General features: G+C 36.8%; 1 protein-coding gene across 1 annotated transcript in view; it reads right to left on the minus strand.

The window, feature by feature from the left end:
* Positions 1–4,363: 4,363 nt before the first annotated feature.
* Positions 4,364–23,646, minus strand: part of LOC109449634 (uncharacterized) — a 60,279-nt gene continuing 40,996 nt past the window's right edge. The window contains exons 7-10 of the mRNA XM_088793434.1: positions 18,776–18,860; positions 16,122–16,285; positions 11,685–11,795; positions 4,364–6,182 (exon numbers count right to left, since the gene is read on the minus strand). The gene's annotated coding sequence lies outside the window, so the exon portion shown is untranslated. The remainder of the gene's footprint in view (positions 6,183–11,684; positions 11,796–16,121; positions 16,286–18,775; positions 18,861–23,646) is intronic.

Raw genomic sequence — 23,646 nt, forward strand, 5'->3', positions numbered from 1 at the left:
GATTTGGAAGTTAGAAAGTGTGCCTGGAAAGCTACTAGGCTGACAGGTCAAAGGAGAGCTGTTTACTTTGACGTTCTGAGAACTTGAAGTTCTCTCACAAGATACGTTTTAAATTCCTGGAATCCTAAATCTCTCTGAAATCCATTCAGTTCATCAACAAGAACTAACTGGGCAGACATAATAAAAGTGCACAGCAACTACCAAATAGGCTGTGATTTCCCATTATGGTATACTGTTCTTCATGTATGCAATCATCCCACATTAATTTGTATATACTATGTTCTTACTGCTAAAATCATAAAGACAAATTCTGGAAAAGGCAAACTCTGGGAACATGACAGACAGGTGGTTGGCTGGGGCTGGGGGAGGGGACTGACTATACAGGGTGAGCCAATGTTCTAGGTCTTAATTTTAATGGTGGCATACATTTATCGGAATCCACTGAACTGTATTATACCTTAAAGGGGTGAATTTTATCTTATGTAAATTACACCTCAATTTACTTAAGGTAAAAAATAAAAATAAAATCATACATCAAAAGATACAAACCAGATAAATATAATTATACATAAATAATCCAATCCTCTGGGCATTTTAAATATATACGCACGTATACATACATCCTGGCTAGAATCAGTATCTTGACTGTTAGCACAGATATTAGACCAGAAAGACATTAGACAATGCCACATAACATTTAGGAAAAGTACTGTCATGAAGTCTCACTTAGAGAGAGAAAACAATATTTTATCATCAACTATGTGGAATATATTCAGTAGTGGGAAACATAAGGAAATAGTAGGCCAGAACACTACATCATAATTATCTGGGATTCTCATGTGGAATTAGATAGACTGGTCTCTAAAACTCTATTACCCAGAAATTCTGAAAATGTACCCTGAAATTCTGTCACATACAAGTGCCAGGATGCATTAAGAATATGCATTTACTTATTTAGGTACTTCATTTCTTTAGCTACTTTGATTAGTGCCTCAATACCATTTTCTTAGTTTTATTACAATCAATCATTCTAATGATTTTTTTCCTATGTATAGTAATAAATCAAAACTTTTAAGTTGCCTCAATAAATTTTCCACCAGTCTTTCCCACGTCAGAGCTGCTAAATGTACAAATATGAACTCCCTGATTAAACTTATTAATGGGTGTCAATGTTCAGGTAATATAATATGTTCTAAAAGAATTATCACTAGGTTTAGTATTTCATTCCCTACACTGAAAAGAACATTTTCATTGCTAAAATTAAAGCACATGACCAAAAGTCTAAACTTCTCTTCTAGATAACTTAATTGAATAAATGTGATTAAATCTGAGAAAATGAAGGAGAAAGTGGGACTAGTAATTAATCCAGTCAGTCAAAAAAGCTATTCTCTAAAAAGCCCTTCTGAGAGTTCTGTTTAAACAAGAAAGATTAAATAAACGAGTTTATTTCCTCTCTCTCCTAAAACCCTTCTAAATGACAGTAACGGAATAAAAATGGCTTAATCATAAGGAGAAGAGCACAGTAGTGAAGATAACATCACAGAAGACATGTCCAACAAAATTTTGATGCTGGAAAGCCGCGGGGTGAATCGTAACTGAGGAGTAGAACTGAAATCTCAGTACAGGAAGGAACAAGCGTATGCAGGTAAGACGGAACTGGATTCCCAGCACAGATCCCTGGACAGGATCAAAATTTGGATGCATCAGGGAACTTGGAAGGCAAGGATAAGGAAAGGGGCTGAAAGAAGGAGGTAAAAAGTTTGACTAAGGAGCTGTTAGACTCCGTGCAACAAGGTGACAACTTCTCCGCATCCCCACCTAGAGAAGAGCAAATGAACCTTTAGAGAAATGGAACCAAGGTTTTAGATTTAGAGACATCCGAGATACTGGGTCCAGAATCAGGTGTCATACTAGAAACAAGAATTAAGTGGAAGTCTGCTTACTCACTCACTCAACAGTTTAACTACCAATATTTTACCCCATTTGGCCCCTAGGTACTTCTGGCAAGGGTTAGAGTCCCAAGGCAGAAGATGAGACAATTCTCTATGAAGTGACACTCACAAGAGAAAAGACATAGAAATTGACATGAGGGAGTCACCAAATGAAATGACTGGACCCTAACAATCACTGTCTTATCAATACACATGGAACTCAATTGACTTGAATGCCTTACTTTTAAATATAAATGAATATAGAAAAAACACTAAACACTTAGGAAAGCCTCTAACATGAAAGACAGCAATAATAGAAGTTAAAATACAATGAGGAAAAAAAAAGAAGAGATTACAAAGATGATGCAGGGAAAAGAAACCTTAAAACAACCTCCTATAATTAATATCCTCTTAGAATAAGAGAAGATTCATTTATCACTCATTCAAACAAAGATTTATTAAGCAGCTAACTGTAAGTGTAGGTCTCTTTTCTGAGGATGCTGAGGTTTAAAAAAAGACACAAAAATTCCTGCCTTCATGTAGCTTATATTCTAGTGTAAAACGTATCTATGAAATTAGAACAGAATGCTATGTAAGGAATAATCACATAATTTAAAAAAAGATTTCTAATAAATTAAAAACCGCTATAGCTGTATCCATTCTTACTGCTTTACTTCAGGCTCTTGAATTTTTACAATAGTTTTGGTAAGAGTTCTCCTTGCATCAGATTTTACCGCCACCACCCCAATCCATCTTTGTCATAGCTGCTAGAATAATTTTTATTCAACCAATACACCCTGATCATGTCCCTCCTCTTCCTAAAATCCTTGAGTGGTACTTAACTGCCTAGAGGATAAAATCCAAATGACTTGGCAAGTCATTAAGGATCTCGATGATCTGATTCCCGCTGATCTTTTCAGTAGCACTACCTACATGCACCGCATGTTACATCATATTTGAGTTACTGCTTATAATTCTTTGAACACATAATGTTCCTTCTTATGACTCTAAATTTTTCAAATAAAAATTTATTTCAACCAACAATAAGAAATACATTTTACATTGTAACTCAGTATAGTGTCTTTCTCTCCCGCCCCCTCCCGATCACACATGCACATACGTACATACATACATACATACATACAATGGAAAAAAGGTTTCATAAAAAAATACCTACCCATACTATGTGAGGTTTACTCTGTCATTTTCCATTCAATTTTTTTTAAAATGCCAGTCAAAACACATTAAATTGATTTCATAATCTAATAAGGGTTCCCAACATATCATTTGAAAAAAATACTGCTTTAGGTTAACGTCTCTGCTTGGAATACCTTTCACCTTTTCTTCTTCTGGTTAATTCTTACCTGTCTTTCAAGACCCACTTTAAAGTACCCACCCCTCCCCGCTTCCTGGATTCGGTACCCCTCTGCGTTTCCATTGCACCTCATGTACACCTGCCACTCTATTATCATCGTCTCTTCGTTGCTTTGTTCCCCCTAGTTGACTGTGAACTTCTAGAGGGCAATGATGGAGTTGCTCATACAAGGAGTGATCAAACAATAAGGTGAATGTTTAAATTTAAAAAAAAAAATGTATTACAGTAAAAGACACATTGCCATTAATTCCCCTTAAAGTACTTCCCCTCACTTTGAACACACTTATCTCATCATTCTTGCCACTTTCTAAAGCAGTTCTGAAAGTCCTCTTTCGTGAGTGTCCTTAGTTGCACTGTTGTGGCTGCCTTGAGCCCTGAATTGATTTAAAATGTTTACCTTTCATGGTCATTTTGACTTTGGGGAAGAGGCAGAAGTCACACAGTGCCAGATCTGGTGAATAAGGTGGATGAGGACACAGCGCAATGTTTTTGGCAGAAATTGCTGTACCAGAAGCAATGTGTGACATGGAGCTTTTCTGTCTGTTCACAAAATACAGTGATTGCTGCTGTCGAGTGCCATCCAACAGAAAAGCAGGGATCTTCAATATGGGAAGCAGCGCGTCAAACTTTCCACAGTGTGTGACAAGTTTCACTTGTTCAGTGCAGTCACTCGGGTATGAGCTACGGTTGAAAGAAGGTGTGTTTTCAAGTGGCCGTAAATCATCCTCCATCATTACTATGCTCCATGTAACACATCATTTCTAGTACAGGCAATTTCTGTTAAATAAAAACATTAATGTGTGTCCTCATCCACCTTATTCACTGGATCTGGCACCATGCGACTTCTGGCTTTTCTCCAACGTCAAAATGATTCAGGACATCGAGGCAGCCACAATAGCACAACTAAAGACACTCACAAAAGAGGACTTCCAGAACTGCTTCATAATGTGGCAAGAACGATGGGATAAGTGTGCTCGAAGAGAGGGGGAGTGTTTTGAGGGGGATTAATGGCAATGTGTCTTTTACTGTAATAACTTTTTTTTTTAAAACATTCACCATATTGTTTGATCCCCCGCTGCCTGGGAAACAGTGGCCAGCACATAGAAGGCCCTCAATGAATACTGGCTTATGAATTCATCCATTCCATTTTTCAGTTGGGTAAACTAAGATGCCCCAAATCTCAGAGCTCCCAATCCTGAACTGCTTTCCTATTTAAATGAAGCAAGCTATCTCCTGATGGAACACTTATAAATTTCTATAATAGAGCCATCCAGATGTTCCTAGCTTTAAGCAAGAGCACTTCTCTTCCGATTATGGTGTAGAGCAGCAGTTTTCAAACTTTTTGGTTCAAGAACCCCTTTACATTCTTAAAATTAGTTAGGATCTCAAAGATCCTTGATTTTTGTGACTTCTTTCATTAATTCAGGCAGTCATTCATTTATATTGTTGTAACAACATGGATAGACCTAGAGGGTATTATGTCAGGTGAAATAAGTCAGACAGATAAATACAAATACCATATATTTCACTTATATGTGGAATCTAAAAACAAAACAAAGAAATCGAAACAGAAACCAACTCATAGATACAGAGAACAAATTGATGGTTGCCAGGGGAGGGAATGAGGAGATGGGTGAAAAAAGTGAAGGGGAATAAGAGGTACACACTTCCAATTATAAAATAAATATATCACAGGGATATAATGCACAGCACAGAGAATGTAGTTAATAATATCAAAATAACTTTGTATGGTGACAGATGATTACTAGATTTATTGTAGTGATCACATCGTAAGGTATATATATGACAAATCATTATACTGTACACCTGAAACTAATATAACATTGTGTATGAACTATAATAAAAGAATGTTATAGTGATTTTTAAATGACACAGTGAGATGAAAATGTAAGATTAAAACCCTTTTTAAAATAATGGCATATGAGTAAATCAAAGCATAACTTCATTTTGATTTGGAATAAAAGTGTGATTATTAACATATAAAGCAAGTAACTTAACTCGAGGCTTCTTTTTACTTTTATATTTTCGTATGCCAAATAAGTATGGGTCTTTTTTATCTTTTTCATTTTCCTTTTTTTGAGGAGGTGATCTTTATGAAATGAAATGAACTCTAAAGGTTACATCCATTCTTTCCTGTCTTCTACCACCTGGAGTTTCACCAAATGTGATTCACTCAGTTATTTTTTTCTGCCCAATCCCTGATATTTTGGTATGTTTGCTTAGGTTTCAAGCTACTGCTAAGTTTTTAGATTTCTTTCAGGGCTCAGACCCACTGGAAATAGAAGTTTCTTAGCAACAATAATATTAATGAAGTAAACACCCATTGTTTATTAACTATGCAGGTAATTTTCTACTCAAATACAAATTTCAATGTTACGTGTCTTCACCAAATGAACTAAGAAAGCCTGGACAGTTGGAGACACCAGCATGCCTCATGTTGCCAAAGAAAATAAGAAAGACCTGAAAAACTACAGCCCACGCATTAGACAGACACACAGAATCAATGTGCTTTTTCTCATGCAAAGAAAAAAAATCAGATGCAAACTTTACATTTAAAACTGCATTGTTCCCCTTTAATCTGGCCACCATCCGAGTGGTGAGTGGTGATCGGGATGTTAGAGAAGAGATGAATGGGAGACACTGGCAGGGATTGAAGCTCGGGGATGAATGTGGAAATGTAGAATGGATGTTTCTTTTTTTTGGCTTTGAGTTGACTGTTGTTTCTGTCTGTTTCTTAGAACTGATCCGAGAGGACAGGGAAGTCAGTGTGGGCGGCTCTAAGGAGCCTCCGTCTCTACAGCTGCGGCTCAGAGGATTACGGCGCTTCATCCACAAGGCAACATTGCACAAGTAGCCTTTGAACAAAAGTCATGGATACTATTAATGATATGGTAATCCTTCATCGAGCTACCTCCCAGTAGTGATTATACTGACATGGGAAGAATATCTAAGTCGAGGAGGCAGCCCACAACAACACTGTGTCATTGTTCACCCCAGGCTTGACCAGGACTAACTTTTACCAGCATCTCTAATGTCACCTTTCCCTCTGGAGCCTTCCCCCCAACCCCTGGCCCCAGCTCCCACTCCCACCCCATCATGGTAAAAAAGTGGCAAAGAAAACCCTGATCCTAAATCTTTTTTTAGATTTGTTTTTGCAAGTTCCCACACACATTTAGTGTCATCTCAAAATTCATGCTGTCAACTGTCTCTAGGAACCATTTCCATCTGAGAACAAGACCACACAAAGGTTAGTTTGGTAGGTCTCGGTAAAGATGTTTTAATTGTCTGACAATAGATTCTTCTATCATTTGACTTGCAAATACTGTCCTCTTGCTCTCAGATAACATGTTCGGAATTAGAGAATTTGTCAATAAATTTCCAAAATCTCCCTAATTATGATACTGAGACAGCAGTGGTTTTCCCATTTGATGTGACTCCTACTGTCCAGCAGAGAAAATCTTACGGCTCACTACACTGTGGGACTCCCCTAAGGGTCAAACCTAATTTACTCACAGATGATTCCCCTTAATACAAGAAAAGTGACTTCTATAACAAAGAAATATGTTTATGACTTTTACGTAATTATATGTGTAGGATAAACATGTTTACGTCAACACTTCAAATAACCTGTGGTGAATGTACTTAATGATAAAGAAACTATACTCTAATCACCATCCTGACCTAATGATTTCTTTTAAAAGGATTATTAATACTTTAATGTAATGCCATTTTTCTTCCATCCAAAACAAATCTAAACAAAACCAATACCTACTCTAATTTTATGGACACTCTCCCATATTCATGAGACCACATAGATATTATAAACTACATAATAAGCCATGCTCAGTGCACAATGAAGTTGTGATATGAAAAAATCTGATTTTTCTAACAAATATCTCTGGAGAAGACCACTGTTCTAAATTAATTTTTCTTTAGTCTTGCAAAAACAAAAAAATTCTTTTAGAAATTACACATAATTTTAGTAGAACTGCCATCTTTACTGAATGTGTGATACACACACACAAACACATTTAACCAATATACAGCTACAAAGGACAAACAACAAATTGCATAAATGTAGTATTTTAAAGGATATATTTTATTCAATATACAGGGTCATACTGAACACTGACACTTTATGAAAAATTTTAGAACCATGAAAAAAATGTGCTGTTTTCTTCCATCTTAAAAATAATAATGAATTGGTTATTTTAAAATTAACTATCAACTGGATATATATAATAATCAACTGCCTAGATATGGGGAAAGATGATGAGAGCGTTTCTATCTCTCCTTTGGACTTTTTATACACTTCTACAATATTTGGATATTTATAATAAGAAAGTATTGCTTTTCTAACAAAAAATAGTAACAATAAGCAGCCAAAAGACATGGATTGCTTGGACTCTCTGAACCTCTTCTCCTCTTTAAGTGGTTATACCTGTGAACTTACTCATATGAAGGTACCACTGTGGCAACTTCACAGTCACAGCAAACTACAGAGTGAAAGTTCTGGGATTCTGGTTTATGTCAATCGTGGCTATACAAATTAATACAGCATGTCAAATAAAAGCAAAGAAGCTTTAACCTCATCCTGTTTACCTATTTCCCTCTTTCATGCCTGAGGAGAATCAGAGCTGAATACCACCACACCTAAAAATTACATATAATCTTCATTACCTGGAAAGTATACTGAGAAAAGTATTGGCCTTAGAGCCAGAAGTTTCAGCCCTGCATCTTAACCTCTTTGAGTCTGTTTTTAAATCTGCAAAATGGAGATAACAATACCCGCCCTTGCCACCTCACTGACCTATATACTAAATGATTATTATTCAAATCAAACTTTAAAGCCAGAAATGACAGTGAACCTCCACACTACAGAAGTATTTTGTTCTGGATTCCGTGTCTGGAGTTCAAAGTTGCACATTAATTTGCTAAAAGAAAATAATAAGTAAATACTTCAAATTCATATTTAATCTAGATTACCTATTTATTTATATTATTCCTGCTTTCCTGAATAATTGTCTAGTCTCCACAACATTGAGTGAAATGACACATAATTACTTTGTTCAATTTGTTCATTAAACTTGTGAGGAAAATTTAAGTTTTTGATCACATTTTACAGATGCAGAAACTGAGGCAGAGACTATTTAAGAACTGATTTACTTGGGGGCCAGACAGTGACTGAAATAATTCCTTCCTTCCATTATACTGCCTACTCTAATTAAAAAGATCTGCTGTCTAATTCAGTGCTGTCCAACAGGGATGCACTGCGAGGTACATAAGTAATTTAAAAATTTCAACAGTGCATTTAAAAGGCTTAAAAAGAGGCAAAATTAATTTTAGTAATTTGTTATATAACCCAATATACCCCAAATAGTATCATTTCAATATGTAATAAATATAAAAATCATTAATGAGATATTTTACCTTTTTTTAAAAAATACTAAGTCTTAGATCTGGTAATTTATACTTACATAACATTTCAACTCACACTTAAATAATAAATGGCCCAAAAAGCTGAATTTCTTGGAATCTCTGAATCTTTTATTTCATGTACTCAATAGCCAGGTAAGCTTACTGGTTAGCGCTGACATAATTGCTCCTTACTGACCAGAGAGGCAGAGAAGTAGTAGGTATGCAGGTTCTGCAGTCAGCCAGTCTGGGTTTGCCACCTGGCTCCACCATGGCTACTGAGTGACAATGGGAAACTTACATTCTGCGCCCCAGATTTCTTACATGTAAAATATTGAATAGGGTTATTGTAAGAATGAAATGAATATTTAGTGCCTGACAAACAGTAGGCATTAAATATTAGCTGTTGTCATTGCTCGTCAGAGAACACATGGCAACTCACTCTTATTTGTATCCTCCCTCCAAAGCAATTGGTAAGAAACCAGACACTGACTTATAGAATTTGGGTTAATCAGTTAATCTTTCTATGCATCCATTCTCCCACATGCAAAATGAGAATAATAATGAGATAACATATGTCAAATATCAGATAAACAGAAACAGTTGTTAATACTAACAATGAAGTTACATTCTGTTATTTGGTATCCTAAATCAGGAATATAAAAGATTAAAAGTGCTGTCCCCAGTCATTAACACTTATCCACCCAAAACCGAAGAGAATGGGCCAGGATGACATCAATTCTAACTTTAGTACCTGTCTACCTCACTCTCTGGCCACTTCACACCTCTCCTCAGGCATTGACTTTTCACCCTAAGTTTGCCCTCACACTGCTGCCTTCTGGGTGTTCAGGACAACGCCCCCTGCGACACCCACTGCTTGTGTCTTTTTTTCTCTGTATGCTCCACATTTCTAAAAAACTCTCTCCTTTCCTTCACTTCATTCACTCAGGGGCCTGATCTAAGATCAAGACTACTTCGCAGATTAACTTATCTAACTAAGACAGCATTCCCACATTCTGTCCTGTGGAACACCAGCCTCTAAGATGTGCCATGAAAGAAGGCCCACAGTACCTCCTCGGCACTCCTGGCTCCCTCTTACAGAGGGCTTTCTGCGGCATGCATCTCTGACTCAGCCTGAGGACACTGTCTCACTGGAGCATGCTTTGCCAGCTTCTGTGCAGAGCCAGGGTTTATGCTGCCAAGAGCAGCCCATTTTCCTTGCCCTCAGCTGGCACAGCTCTGAGGTGGCTTCCATACAGTTTCTCAGAGCTCCTCCGCAGGAAAGTCTCAAAGGCCCACACCGGTAACTTGCTTATTAATGCAGCCTGTATTGGAGTTTTCTTCCTTTCACTGTCTCACTTCCCTTATACCTTAGCAGTATTTCCTGGGATCATCTTTGAAATAAAATACTTGTCTTAGAATGGTTCTTCTCTTTGAGAGATTCATGACACACACTAAGCAATACTGAAGGCTACGTGAAATCTCTCAGGAAAGGAATTCATTTAACTTTATTTAACAATAAACATTATTTAATAAATTTTCCAAACTTATTTGGCCATGGGAACATTTTTTTTAATGTACTTTTTTCTTTTTTCTTTTTTTTAATTTTATTGGGGGAATATTGGGGAACAGTGTGTTTCTCCAGGGCCCATCAGCTCCAAGTCGTCGTCTTCAATCTAGTTGTGGAGGGCGCAGCTCACGAGCCCATGTGGGAATCGAACCGGCAACCCTGTTGTTCACAGCTCACGCTCTAACCAACTGAGCCATCCGGCTGTCCCCCCATGGGAACCTTTTTAAAGGTGAGAGCTTTGACCATCCTATGAAACTACACAGTGTTCCTCTGATACACTTTGGGAAATGCCGTGCTAAGCATTAATGACTGACAAACTCAAGCTTTACCCTTCTCAAAGATGTTAGTGTCTTAACAGCTTCCCCTGTGGAGCAGTACCTTCTGACTCAAAGAACTGGGTCTCTTAAGGTGAGAATTTCAGGCTCAATGGTAGGTGCGATGGAAAATAATTTTGGAGGGGTGTGTTTTGTCATGCCCTACAAATCAAATCAGGTTGGTAACTGTGTACTCTGCTATCAAGAGCTAGCAGGAAGCAGTGGGTGGGTTTCATGGTTAAAAAGTATAGTCATGAGATTTGGAGGACAGTGCAGGAGACGTACAGGATGAAAAGAGTTATTTCCTGAAATTGCTCTGGAGAAAAGAAGTATCTTTAGGAAGAAGGAGCCCACTTTCTCAGCCAAAAACTTCAGATACCTGGGACTGCAATATCCCTCCAGGTATTTGAGGAATAAAATGGTCAATATTGATCATAATTTTAAATACTTAAACCCTGAACTACTCTTAAAATCCATAAAAAGATTTTAGAAAAGAGTAAAACCTTGGGTTCCATGATAGCGAAATATAGATTAGGAATATTTTAGAAAGCATTCTTGCTCTGCCATTAACACACTACTAGCAATAGCCATGTACTCTACTGTCCAAACTGGACCTCTTTGGAAGGTAGTAAAAAGTGTTGTAAATGGGTAGTACTTGGGAAGTAAGTGAGGGTGTGTTCAGTGCAATTTGAGAAAGTTCATCTCTAGGACCTGACTTTTGCCACTTACACCTATTCTCTTCCCAACGCTGCAAATATAGTTTATGCTCCTCTCCCTTTGTCGTCTCAGTCACAGTATCCATTCTCATTTCTATTTTTTAGGTGTTGAGATATTAAATATTTTAAAATGAATTAGCATGGATCAACAAGAAAAGATTCTACTTTTTTGTTAACATTACTATTTTGAAAATCTTTGGCACTTATAAACTATTAATAAATGAGACACAAATCAATGAAGAGAAATGCTAAGTAATCCTAATTCTTTTAGGGGTCCATTCTCTGTATTAAAAACAAGAACAGAAAACTACTATGGAATGAGAAAATGTGAAAAAGGAGTACCGAGAATCACGCATGGCCATGAATTGGAGGTATCTGACATTTTCATCTTCATCAAGGGGGACTCTGTCAAGTAGCAACTCAAACTCTTCATCAGTAATCTCCACACCAAACCTGAAACAAACAGCAGTTAGCATCAGTCACCCCTCAAGTTCACATCTAGGTCACCCATACCCACAATACCCTAAGCATATGGCTGCCATTAACGCTTTGTTACTGCTGCCGTCCTCAAGATCAAGAGCACCACGTGAATATCAGAGGTTAATCAGGGTTTTGATCCCTTCAGCTTTCTCAAAGAAAGAGATTCTACCACAGAATCCCTACATTGGTGGTGCACAGAAATAGAAATACCAGAATGTTGAATTGTGTGTGATTGTCTTCTATAAAAAAGTTATTCATTACACTAAAACATTGGTATTGCTTAAACAAGTTAACTCTGAAAGGCCTTTCAACTGGACTGCTTAGCATGAAAGAAAAGGTAGAGAAAAAAAAGTGCCTTGAAACACAGCTTCCTAATGCTCTTGCAAAGCATTTCATAATGGCTTTAAAGACATTTTGCATACAAATATTTTTAAAGTGGCAGTGTTTATTCATCAGCAAGAAACTGTTTTCATCTTTCAAGAACAATCAAAACATAATCCTTGAATTACTGGCATAAATAAGAATGACTTAAGCAATAATAATGAACAAGGCATTCATTCATCATTTTGTAAAGCTGATAAAACGCAGCTGACTTTTGGAAAAGAGGGGAATATATTTTCTTTCTGCAATGCAGTGAAAGAATAACAGTTTTTTCCCCCCCCCATTTTCATTATTACTTCCTTGATACTTAAAAAAAACAAAACATATACACTATCAAGAATAATGCAACAAATGAAAATGGCTTTTTCACAGGCTGCGATGTATTAAGTTATCACATATTTGTATTTCAGAAGTACTTAAATTTGAATAGCTTCTCAGGGACTTTGCAGTTGGGTGTCCTTTTTTTCACTTGCATAAAATTAGAAAAATAAAAGGACAGAATCATTTATTAAATAAGACATATAACACTTTTTATCTTAATTCATCTATCTTCTTTTTCATTTCTTAGCAATGAAGTTACCAATACTAATATATCTTTGGTTTTTGCCTGAGAAACTAAAATTAATTCTCTGATTATTTTTTTTGTCTTAAACACAGTGCTTAAAAAAGAAAATAAACAGGTTTTTCATAGGCTTACTAGAAAAAAATACCAGACTAAAAGTCAAGAGAACTAAATCTAGCCTATATCCACCATGATACAGCTATGTAATCATGGTGAAATCCCTTAATTTTAATATGTCACTTTTCTCAATTCTCGAATGGTCTATAAGCTCTTTGTATCTTACTTAGTGGTCACAGGATAATGAGATAATGAAAATAAAAACACCTTGAAAACCAGGAAGTATCATATAAATACTGCGTGTTGTATATTATTATTATTGATACAGAGTACAGGTTTTAAAAATCCTCAAAAGGGGCGACCAGTTAGCTCAGATGGTTAGAGAGCGGTGCTCTTAACAACAAGGTTGCCAGTTCGACCCTGCATGGACCGTTGTGAACTGCGCCCTCCACAACTAGACTGAAACAACTAACTTGACTTGGAGCTGATGGGTCCTGGAAAAGCACAATTAAATAAAAGATTAAATAAATAAATAAAAATCCTCAAAAAATACTTAATCCTAACAGTGACATAAATTGCTTAAACCTAGCAGTGACATAAGTAGCTCTTTTTCTCAAGAGGCCTTCTTTCTGAGTGGCATTACAATATATGTAGTGGAGAAAGCATGGGCTTCAGATCGACGAAACCAACATTTGAATCCCAGCTCTGCCACTTAGTAGCTGTATGTGGCCACAGGCAATTTACTTAATTCTTTGAGGCTCAGTTTCTGTACCTATAAAAAGAGAACTGAGGTAAAAGAACATTGGAAGAGGAACAGGTTGTGATGGTGCAAGATCATGAGTTCAGTTTTAGACATGATGAGTTTGGACTTAGATACACCCAAGAGGAGGTGTCCAAAAAGCATTTCTGGATATGGGTCTGAAGCTCAACAGAGCTCCTGGCTGCAGACATAAATTTGGGAGGCACTGCTATGCAAGGGTCATCTGAGGCTATAGGATTAGATGAGATTGTAAAGGAAAATATGTCAAATGAGTTGAGAAGAAGACGTTGAACAGAGACCTATTTAAAAAAATGAACAGAAGAAGAGTTGCTGGCAAGAGAATCTAAGAAGTAGTGAAAAGAAGGGCAGAAAGGAAACCAAGAGAAGTGGTAAGGGAAGCCAAGAACACAGAGGGCTCTGAGAAGGAGGCAGTGGTCAGTCATTTCAAAAGCAGTCAAGAGGTCAAGTAAACTATGAATTTTTCTTGAATTTGGACATACGGAGCCAATGACCCTGGTGTGGACAGTTCTAGCAGAGTGATGGGGTCCAAAACCATATTGTAGTGGGTTGAGAAGTGAGTAGAAGTTGAGGGAATAGAGACAAAGATAAAGAGTTTAGATAAGAAGGGGAAGGGAAAGAGAAGACAAACAAGAAGAGGTGAAGTCAATGGAGTTTTTTTTGTGGTTGTTTGTTTTTTTTAAGATGAATTATATGAGCCCTGTTAAATGATGACATAGGCAGTATCGAGGCAAAAGTTGAAAACAGAAAAATGACGGAATCACTGATGGATCCTGTAAAAGAAAGATCAAGAACACAGGTAGACAAGAGAAAGAATACCTCTTTCACGAAAAGTGGGAAATGAGGACACAAAGGGTTTACAGACTTTTAATTACCAGGAGCATCCTTTTTTCTAATTTTACTGTGACGTAGGATGCAAAGTTACTTACTGAGAGTGGGGCAGGGGAGAAAAGTAAGTGAGAGGACATGTGTTCTGAAAAAAATGAAAAAGGTCTGAAATAAGCAGAGTGGAAAATGGAACATAGAGTTAACTAAGAACACAGTAGGGAGTGACAGAAAGTGTTGAGAGCCCAGGTGAGATTAGTGGCAATGAATTTATGGTGATATACAAACCGATTCAGTAGTATAATTTTCTCCAGCAACCTAGATGCAGGCGAACACAAGATGGACAGTTGGACTCATCTCGTTTTGGGAATCTGCCACATACATGTGAATGAAAGACAACCAAGTACGTAAGAGATTTTATGGTATTAACAAGAAAATGACTAACATGTGGGAGAATAGAATCTAAGCTGTGTCCCAGCTCAGTAAGAGAAGTGGGAACAGGTGTACAGTGATAATCGGCTAAGGAAAAAGTAGATGGGCCAAGAGACTACAACAGATAGAAGACACTAGTCAGGAACAGGCTGAAAGTATGATTTCATAGGTGTCATTATTTTGGATGACGACACACACTGTTCAGGGAGGAGGGTAAATATAAGAGTAAAACTATAATAATATTTACTGAGAATTTAATATATTCTTAGCACTGTGCCAAGCATTTTACATGCACTGTCCCCCTATAATCCATACAACCCATGAGGTATTGTCACAGACACTGTTGTAATATCCCTGAGGTGTTTAAAGAAAATAGAAGAGAAATGGTCTAGAAATGGCACTAAGCAGTAAGGACAATGAGCATCTTCCTCTTGAAAGGGTTTCTGGAGAAGCAGTGTCCTTGGTGGAGAGCCAGATTTTGGTTAAGCTAGACTGTAACATGTAGAAGAGGTTGAGAATGTAGCAGAGCTTTTTCCTTATGGATTGGGAGTTTTCTGACAGACACAGTGGTAGGGTTTTAGGAGGAGGGGAGGGGTAGGAGTTTGGAAGTGGGAACAAGATGCTCAAATGAACATTAGGATAACAGAACACTGAGAGGGTATACAGGTTAGACAGTTGGAGGGTTTACATCATGGGTAGTGTGACAAGGAGAACGGGTGTGAGGCCACCTGGATTTAGACTCTAGAAGATTCTTTCAAACATAAACACTCAGCCTTTATTTTTTAGCTCATCACACATTCTGTCTTTACAGGCAATGGGCAAGTAGCTTAAATTCTCAGACTGCAACACTAGCCAATATTTACTGACTACTTAGCACATGTCAGACACATTACATTTATTAATTTATTTAATCCTCACAACAACACTATGAGGTATGTACTATTATCTTGTACAGTGAAACCTTTTATCTCTGGTACAGCTTGAACTTGAGCCCTACTCACTAACTGGAGCCCTAAAGCTTACCAGTTCATTATTCTTGCTTGAGTAGGGCTGTCATTGCTCTCCATACATTCATCTTCCCTATGTTGTACACTGTCTAGCAGAAAAAGGTCTTACCACAATCCTTCCAGAAAAACTTAAATGTTGATGTATTAGGTAAGATTATGACAATGTCAGTACATCCAAAGGTAAACTAACACTATACTCTATAAGTGGATTTTGAAATAAGGACAGTTCATCTTGAAATTTATCCAAGAGAGCTTACATTCTTAAGTATCCAAAAGACCTCCTGTATTTAGAAGGCACTCTTAAGGCATATGGTCCACAGGTCGTATTTTAGCACAGGTCCAGTGTGTTAAAATAAAATCGTATACACACAGTAACTTCAATCTCTCCTCAGGGTGGAAACTTAGCTTCTGATATTTCTCCCTGAGGACAAAAAAATAAATTACTGTCAGGCTTATTCTTTTAAATTCCATAACAGACAATATTTTGTGCTTTTTCAGCTCCATACATTTTTTTGTATATAACAAATAATCAAACAAGCAAAGTAGCTTTTATATATACATACATATTAGGTTGGTACAAAACTAATTGCAGTTTTTGCAATTTTTAACCTTTTAAACCGCAATTACTTTTGCACCAACCTAATATAAAATAAATGGAGATCCCATTATAGAAATTCCCCTTTTCTGTTAAGAGTTTTAAAATATAAAACACAGTATTTGTATAAGAATGCAAGAAGTAATAAAAAATAAGTAAACAATCCAGCAAAGAAAAAAACCACAGTTGGATTCTATCTTAATACTGATTTAGCAATCAGACTTTGCTTCTGGTGAGTGACATTTCCAAGGAGCCTAAAAGACTTAACTAGAAAAGATGTGGTATAAGGCCTCACACTTAAAATGAAGGTCATTTATTTACTCAGGTAACTACAGGTAACTACAATGGGAAGACTAAAAATAAAGTGTTTATATATCAGTTACTTTTGAACTCTTCACTAAGGACTTTGTCATTTTTACTAAACTACATTCTCCAGAAAAAATTGTATTAGCTAAATATATTTCAGAATATAGATAATACTATGTGTGCTATCCAAATTTTGGGTTGTTTCATTGCATTTGGCACTAAATTTTCAATTAAATCCCTGGAGACAGGACCATAACAGGACTATATGTTTTCCTGACAAATCTGTTTAATTCGATACTTGCATTATTTTAGTTTGTGATTAAATCATATCTAATTTTTTTAAAATTAAAGTTTATTGGAGTGACGACTGTTAGTAAAGTTACATAGGTTTCAGGTGTACAATTCTGTAATACATCATCTATATATCACATTGTGTGTTTACCACCCAGAGTCAGTTCTCCTTCCATCACCATATATTTGATCCCTTTTACTCTCATCTACTACCCCCTTACCATTTTTAAAGTATCTAGAGATGGTACTTTTTTCTTTAAAGAAATACTTGGGCTTGTTTTTAAGACTTTCTTTAAATCAAGCTTTTTTCCCAACTAGACCACTTTATCTTTAAAATATAGACAATGACATACAGTGCGGGAAAAATGTTTTCATCATCTCTGTTCCCTTCATTATTGTCAAAATCTTGAATACCATATTCTCTCAGAAAACATAGGTACTATTATAAAATAAATTTGCAGGCTCTAGAAAAGCATCTTCAGATTTTATTTCAAAATGTAGAAATAATTTAAGCTAATGTTCCAGGAATATACTTTTCTAACATTATGAGATCTTAAAACAAAAAGCACAATATCAAAAAACATAGATCAAACCCAGGGTGATGGAAAAATCCATTAACCCAGATCATGTATACCAGATCACTTGACAAACCCGCGACCTGTCCTCAGTAATATCTCTTGTCTTTTCTTAACCTGTGCTCCAAAGTTAGGCTGAAATTAGCCTAGATCCATGGGCTTGGGTTTGAAGGGTCCCAGAGCAGCCCGGTGGAGCTAAGCCTTTAACGTGAGAACTTCTAGGGTGATCCTGGTATTATGAATCACAAGTTGTCCAGGGTCATCCAAACCCCCAGAGGACCTCCCAGCTGCCTTTTGAGCCACATCATCTTGTTTTTTGTTGTTGTTGATATAATTTTTCAAAAATCAGACTACCCTCAAAAAGAGGATATTTGGTATTATAAGGTAGTCCTTTACTTATGTTAACCAAAATGAATACAAGTGAAGGGCTCTGAATAATGGCTTTTTTTTTTTTTAAGGCATCTGTTAACTTAGGTAATAAGTGGGAAGCCCTAGGTTTGAGTCTTCAGTTCTGCCACTTACTAGATGTAAGACATTAGCTAGTCTCTTAATCTGTCACAGATTGAATTGTTTCTTCACTTGTAAAATGAGTAAAACAGTCACATTTAACCTATTAACCTACAGGATTATTTCTAGGGCTAACTTGGTTAGTAAATATATAAAACTACTCCACAAATTCTAAAGCAGTCTCTGATGTCAGACATTTCATAATATTAACAATACAATTGGGTAAAGTTTGCATTCAGTTCAACACTATACCTGAGAAAAGGGGGTAGCCAGTTTCCTCACACTCCCTTTTGCATTCCCTATTCCTCCAGACATAGTAAAACGCTTCTTTCCGCAGAATATGATTTCATTTGAGTTACTGGGCAACAAAGCAATTAGACAGTGAATAACAGCCAAGACAGGATACAGCTGGAGATTTGTAGAAAAGACCGAGGAGGAAATGTTTGATCCTGAACAGGTAGTTCTCCCTGATTGTCTAAACTGAGGCTGGCTGACTTTTGGGAAATGGGTTTGTTCCCAGGTGGGTAAGCAAGCCCTGGGGCCATTGGTTTTCCAGGATATCTAAGGCCACACGAGCTCACATAGGAGGAGGTTAGGGAGATTTTCCAAGCATTAAAGAACTGGATGTTAATCTTACCTTGAAGAAGTCTTGTTACCGCACAGCAGGGCCTTCCTGAACCAGGAGCAAGACACCTCCAGTAGGCCCGTGAGCAGCCCTGAGACTGTAAACAGAAGAGAGGTACCCATACGCGCCTCTGGGAAAGTCTGCTGTGAGCGCGGCCCCGGGGCATGCTGGGAAGGTGTGGGGCATGCTGGGAAGGTGCGGGGCATGCTGGGAGGGTGCGGGGCATGCTGGGAAGGTGCGGGGCATGCTGGGAAGGTGCGGGGCATGCTGGGAAGGTGCGGGGCATGCTGGGAAGGCGCGGGGTATCCCGGGAAGTGGCCAAGCTGACACTGAGAGAAGAGCAAGCACAGAACCCTGGGACCCTGTGAGGAGAGAGGTGGCCCAGGAGCGGTGTATATGTTCAGTTATCTCAGTAGTAAAACTGCCCTACTGGTGTCCGTTTTAGAGCTGTTCTTACAACATGAGACAGCTTGGATTGTTTACAACCAGCATCTTGCTCCAGTCAAAGATGTTCTCCCCCAGTGGGTTTCCCTGGTGCTTCAGCTTAATCCAGATGGCCTGAAGGGGACTGTTTCCTGTGGCCTCTTCCCGCTGTCCTGAGTGTTCATGGTCCCCACCTGTGCTGACTACCTCATCCTGGCTCTTTAAATCGCCTCTGCCTGGGCTCTCACTTTTTTACAATAGTACTTCAGGGAGAAACGACTCTGAAGTTTTATTTTACTTCCACCTAAAATGGGTAACACAGGCCCGCAAAGATTCCAGAGAAAGCCAGTGTAAGTTTGTTCGTCTCAGACAAATTCATTTTATGCTTGCATTAATTTGGGACAGAGCCCCAGGCCTATGTGAGTGGATTATTGATGAAATCCTATTAAACAGAACTCTATCTGATCGACTGCAACATGCGAACTAATTGGAATATAGTTTCTCTGGCATTTTGAACACAACGAAGGATTTACACTTTTTCTTCTCAATCTTTTTTGGTATGACTATGACTGAAATTTGACAGTGGACTAGATAGATTCTTGGTCTGATTTCACATTGAAGGTTTTCCTAAATGCTAAGTGGTAGAATATCCTAACTGCCAGACGAAATTATCATCATTACTCTATTTTTCATATGTAAGTTAGTTCAAAATTTAGGGCAATTAGATCCATCTGTGCAGACTGACAATTGCAGTCCAAATCCTGCTGTTTTCTAAAAATCTGATTTAAAATATTCTGTTAAGTGCATTTTAACATATTTATAAAATTTTCTTGCTCCCCCTTTCTGCTTGGTACTTTGTGATTCTCCTGTGGGAAGAATCTCTTGCCTTTAAATTAAAAGCAATTAGAGTTCATGAGATTTACAAATATAGGAAAGGAGCTGAAGAGAATAATTCAAGTTAATCAGAAGAAAATATTCAATCATTGAAAAAGTATTAGTTACATCAATAGGTAAGTTATGTTGTTATTATGGATTATGTTTTGTATTCTATTTTAGAGCAAATACAGTGTAATACAAAACACATTTAAAATCATAATCATCACCTGTTAGAAGTCTATCACTTGTGTCATTTTAAACTAATAAACATTTTTAAATGAAAATAAAACTTTTACTTTGGGATCACCACTTCATAGACAAAAGTATACATACAGGTATAGGTATAGCTATAGACACATCTCTGTATAAATTGCTTCAATGTTAAAGTTTTACTGCAAATAAAATTTTCATTTTTCAACTTTATATGTATTGTTTCTTCTTTGCATCATAACATTTCTATACTTGTTATTAACTTTTTTCCTAATACAATTAAAATTATATGAGTTTTATTTAAAAAAAAGTTTTGAATACACAGAAATATGTAATATAAAGCATAAACCCTTTCCGCAATAATTGCTTCCTCCTTCCCCCAGAAATAACTACCTTTGGCGGCTTGATACTTCATCCTCCGGATTTTTTTCCATATATACTAACATACGTTATTATTTTGAAGTAAAATTGTATTTGAAAAAGTATTGTCATTTTATTTTTTCACTAAATTGAGTTTAGATGTCTGTGCTAATTTTGTATACTTAATTCTTTTTAAAAGCGTATGGTATTCCATTGTGAGGATGTACCATAATTTATAAAACCAACCCCTTACGAATGTATATATTGGTTGTGTCTAATTTCTCCTTACAATTTAGCTTCTTGAACTGTGTCTTTTTCCTTTCCATTGCAAACCTCCCCGTCCACCAATCTGGTGTTTTCTAGTGACTCAGGGCCAGTTTATTTCTTTTTCATTTAGCCTATTTTCAGAAATGTTTTTCTGACTTTTAAGTCTTCCCCTTTCCTTTTGAATCTTCTCTTTTCATTCTCCTATTTTCTTCCCATTAAGGACAAAGGTCCTCTTACACAAACTCTCTCCCCTCCGGTACCAGTGTGCTCTCCTCACACTCTTTCCAACCCCAGCACTGAAGAGAAAGAAGCACTGAGTATTAGGTTTCTGATAAGAAACAAGAGGCTGCTACCGGCAGGGAGCCTTGTCAAGATCCCCCTCATTCTGAGCACTCCATTCCCACGTGAACAACAATGAATGGAGATTTCACCCGCCCACCCCACATTGTTCAGGTTGTCCTTTGCCCTTTCTGTCAAATCTTGGCACTCAGGAGACAGGAGAACATGTTTTGAATTCAACCCTGGGGAGCCACCGATCAATATCACTTGACTCTTCCTACCCATTAGTTGTTCTCTTTCTGTGCCTGACGTGGAGTGATGCCTAAGCTATTCTTTGTCACGGCCGCTTCTCAGTTGGCCCAGCTAACCCCTATCGGGTGGGATGACTCCATCGCCCAGGCAGAGTGCCGCAGTCGGAGAAGTAGAGCCTGGACAAAGTACAAGGCGTAGGTTCTCTTACTGCTTCACTGCAGGCTCAGAGGCTACAGAGAAAGCTAGTATATTTTACCTCTTTGTCATCTTATTTATCAAGTATCAAGAAGAATATTAATTGTCCATTTAACTCACAGAATACTATAAGATGGAAATTCATAAGACAATTTGAAAATAAGATTCCAAAGAAACAGATTATTTTATATGTCTATTCTCTTTTTTCGTACATATATTTTAAGTGACTTCTTTATATATATATATATATGAATATATGTATATATCCATATATATCCATATATATATATATATATATAACTCATTTCTGATTTTGGGTTGGGTTCAGAGAGGGAGAAAGATATGGATGGCTATTGTCATTTTTCCCCCCTAATTTTTAAAAATGTTCAAAAATCTTTTGTATCTAAAACATTCTCTGGAATGTTTTTATGATCACCAAGACCTTAATTCTAAGTGGCAACATTAAAATGAGCATAAAAGCTTGACAGGGAGACTAAATTCCTATCTGATAGTAAGCTAGGTAGAAAAATTTAGAGTAATTCTTGCAAGCCATAGATAAGTTGATCAGGAAAATCAAATCCCTAAACCAACTCAGTGTTTGATGAACTCTGGGCCAATGTTTTAATCTCTCTGTATTTGAACCTTCCAGCTATAATATTGGTAGAACTTTGATGCCAGATGCCAATTACCTCTTAATAATCAGGTAGCAGATTGTAGGATAATTAGAACAAATCTAAACATGACACTGAACTCCTCAGGAAAAAGGTTCTTTAGTGTTTGTCAGTTTTAAAAACAAGAAACATGTTAGGGGCTTAAATGGGACAAAATTTCAGAAAATTGTAGCCTTCATATCCTGTCGTTGTTTGTGGTAAAAGAAAAAACTGAGAAATTCTTTCTATTTTAACCGTCACTAAATATTTTTTTCAATAAAAAAAAAAAAGAGAGACTTTGCCTATGAATAAGGGTTCTTCATTTCCTTAATTAAAAACAACCCATTTCTAAGCAAACATGACTATCACTTCTTCTCTGCCAAAATCTACATTCAACATATCTATCACTTCCTTCCCAAGTGCATTTTAATACCATATCAATGCATTCTAAAACTAAATTATTGTTTTGGCCTTTGATTCTTAAAGGGGAAAATGTAAATTAGTCTTTTTTATTAACAAGTTCATAACTGCTAGTAGATTATACAGTCTCATAATTCATCTCAGTCTGAATAATCAATGTCATTTGGATTTTCAAATGCAACACTTAACTATAATAAAAGAAACCCCGAAGACTCGGAATTCAGTAGAATAATACAATAGTGGATACCATATTGCTGATTAGAGTGATTATAATTTAATGATCCCACTGAGCATTTCATCTTTGCTGTATGACAGAGACTCAGCCCATCAAGTGGAAGGAAAGGCCTTAGTAGAATGTGTAACTCATAATGTGAGACAGTCAATGTCCCAAACTTACAGCTTAAGTAAACTAAGGGAATTTCACATCTGCCAAGTTGGAAAATAACAATCTATTAAAGATTTTAGAAGGGAGTTGAGGGTAAGTACTGTTCAAATAATGACATGGCTTTAATGAGGAGATCTGAGATAAATGGTGCCAATAAAAGTATTGATTACATGTAAAATTATAGATCAAGTCTTCACATAATCAAGGTTTGCAGAAGTCATTCTCTAATATTCTTTAACAAAAGAAGGATCTTATGAAATGCTGGCAGAGGCATGTGATAAGCTGAATAGCCTGCTATCTGGTTAGATTATCTGAGTTAATTATGCTTCCAGATTTGTATTTACCGTGTTTCCCCGAAAATAAGACCTAGCTGGACAATCTAATGCATCTTTTGGAGCAAAATTAATATAACACCTGGCATTATATCATATTATGTGATATTGTATTATATTGTATTATATTATATTATATTATACCGGTCTTATATTAATTTTTGCTCCAAAAGATGCATTAGAGCTGGTTGTCCGGCTAGGTTTTATTTTTGGGAAAACATGGTGTGTTGGTCC

Source organism: Rhinolophus sinicus, chromosome 16, assembly GCF_057876585.1.
Source record: "Rhinolophus sinicus isolate RSI-liver-muscle chromosome 16, RSI-T2T, whole genome shotgun sequence".
Classification (NCBI taxonomy): Eukaryota; Metazoa; Chordata; class Mammalia; order Chiroptera; family Rhinolophidae; genus Rhinolophus; species Rhinolophus sinicus.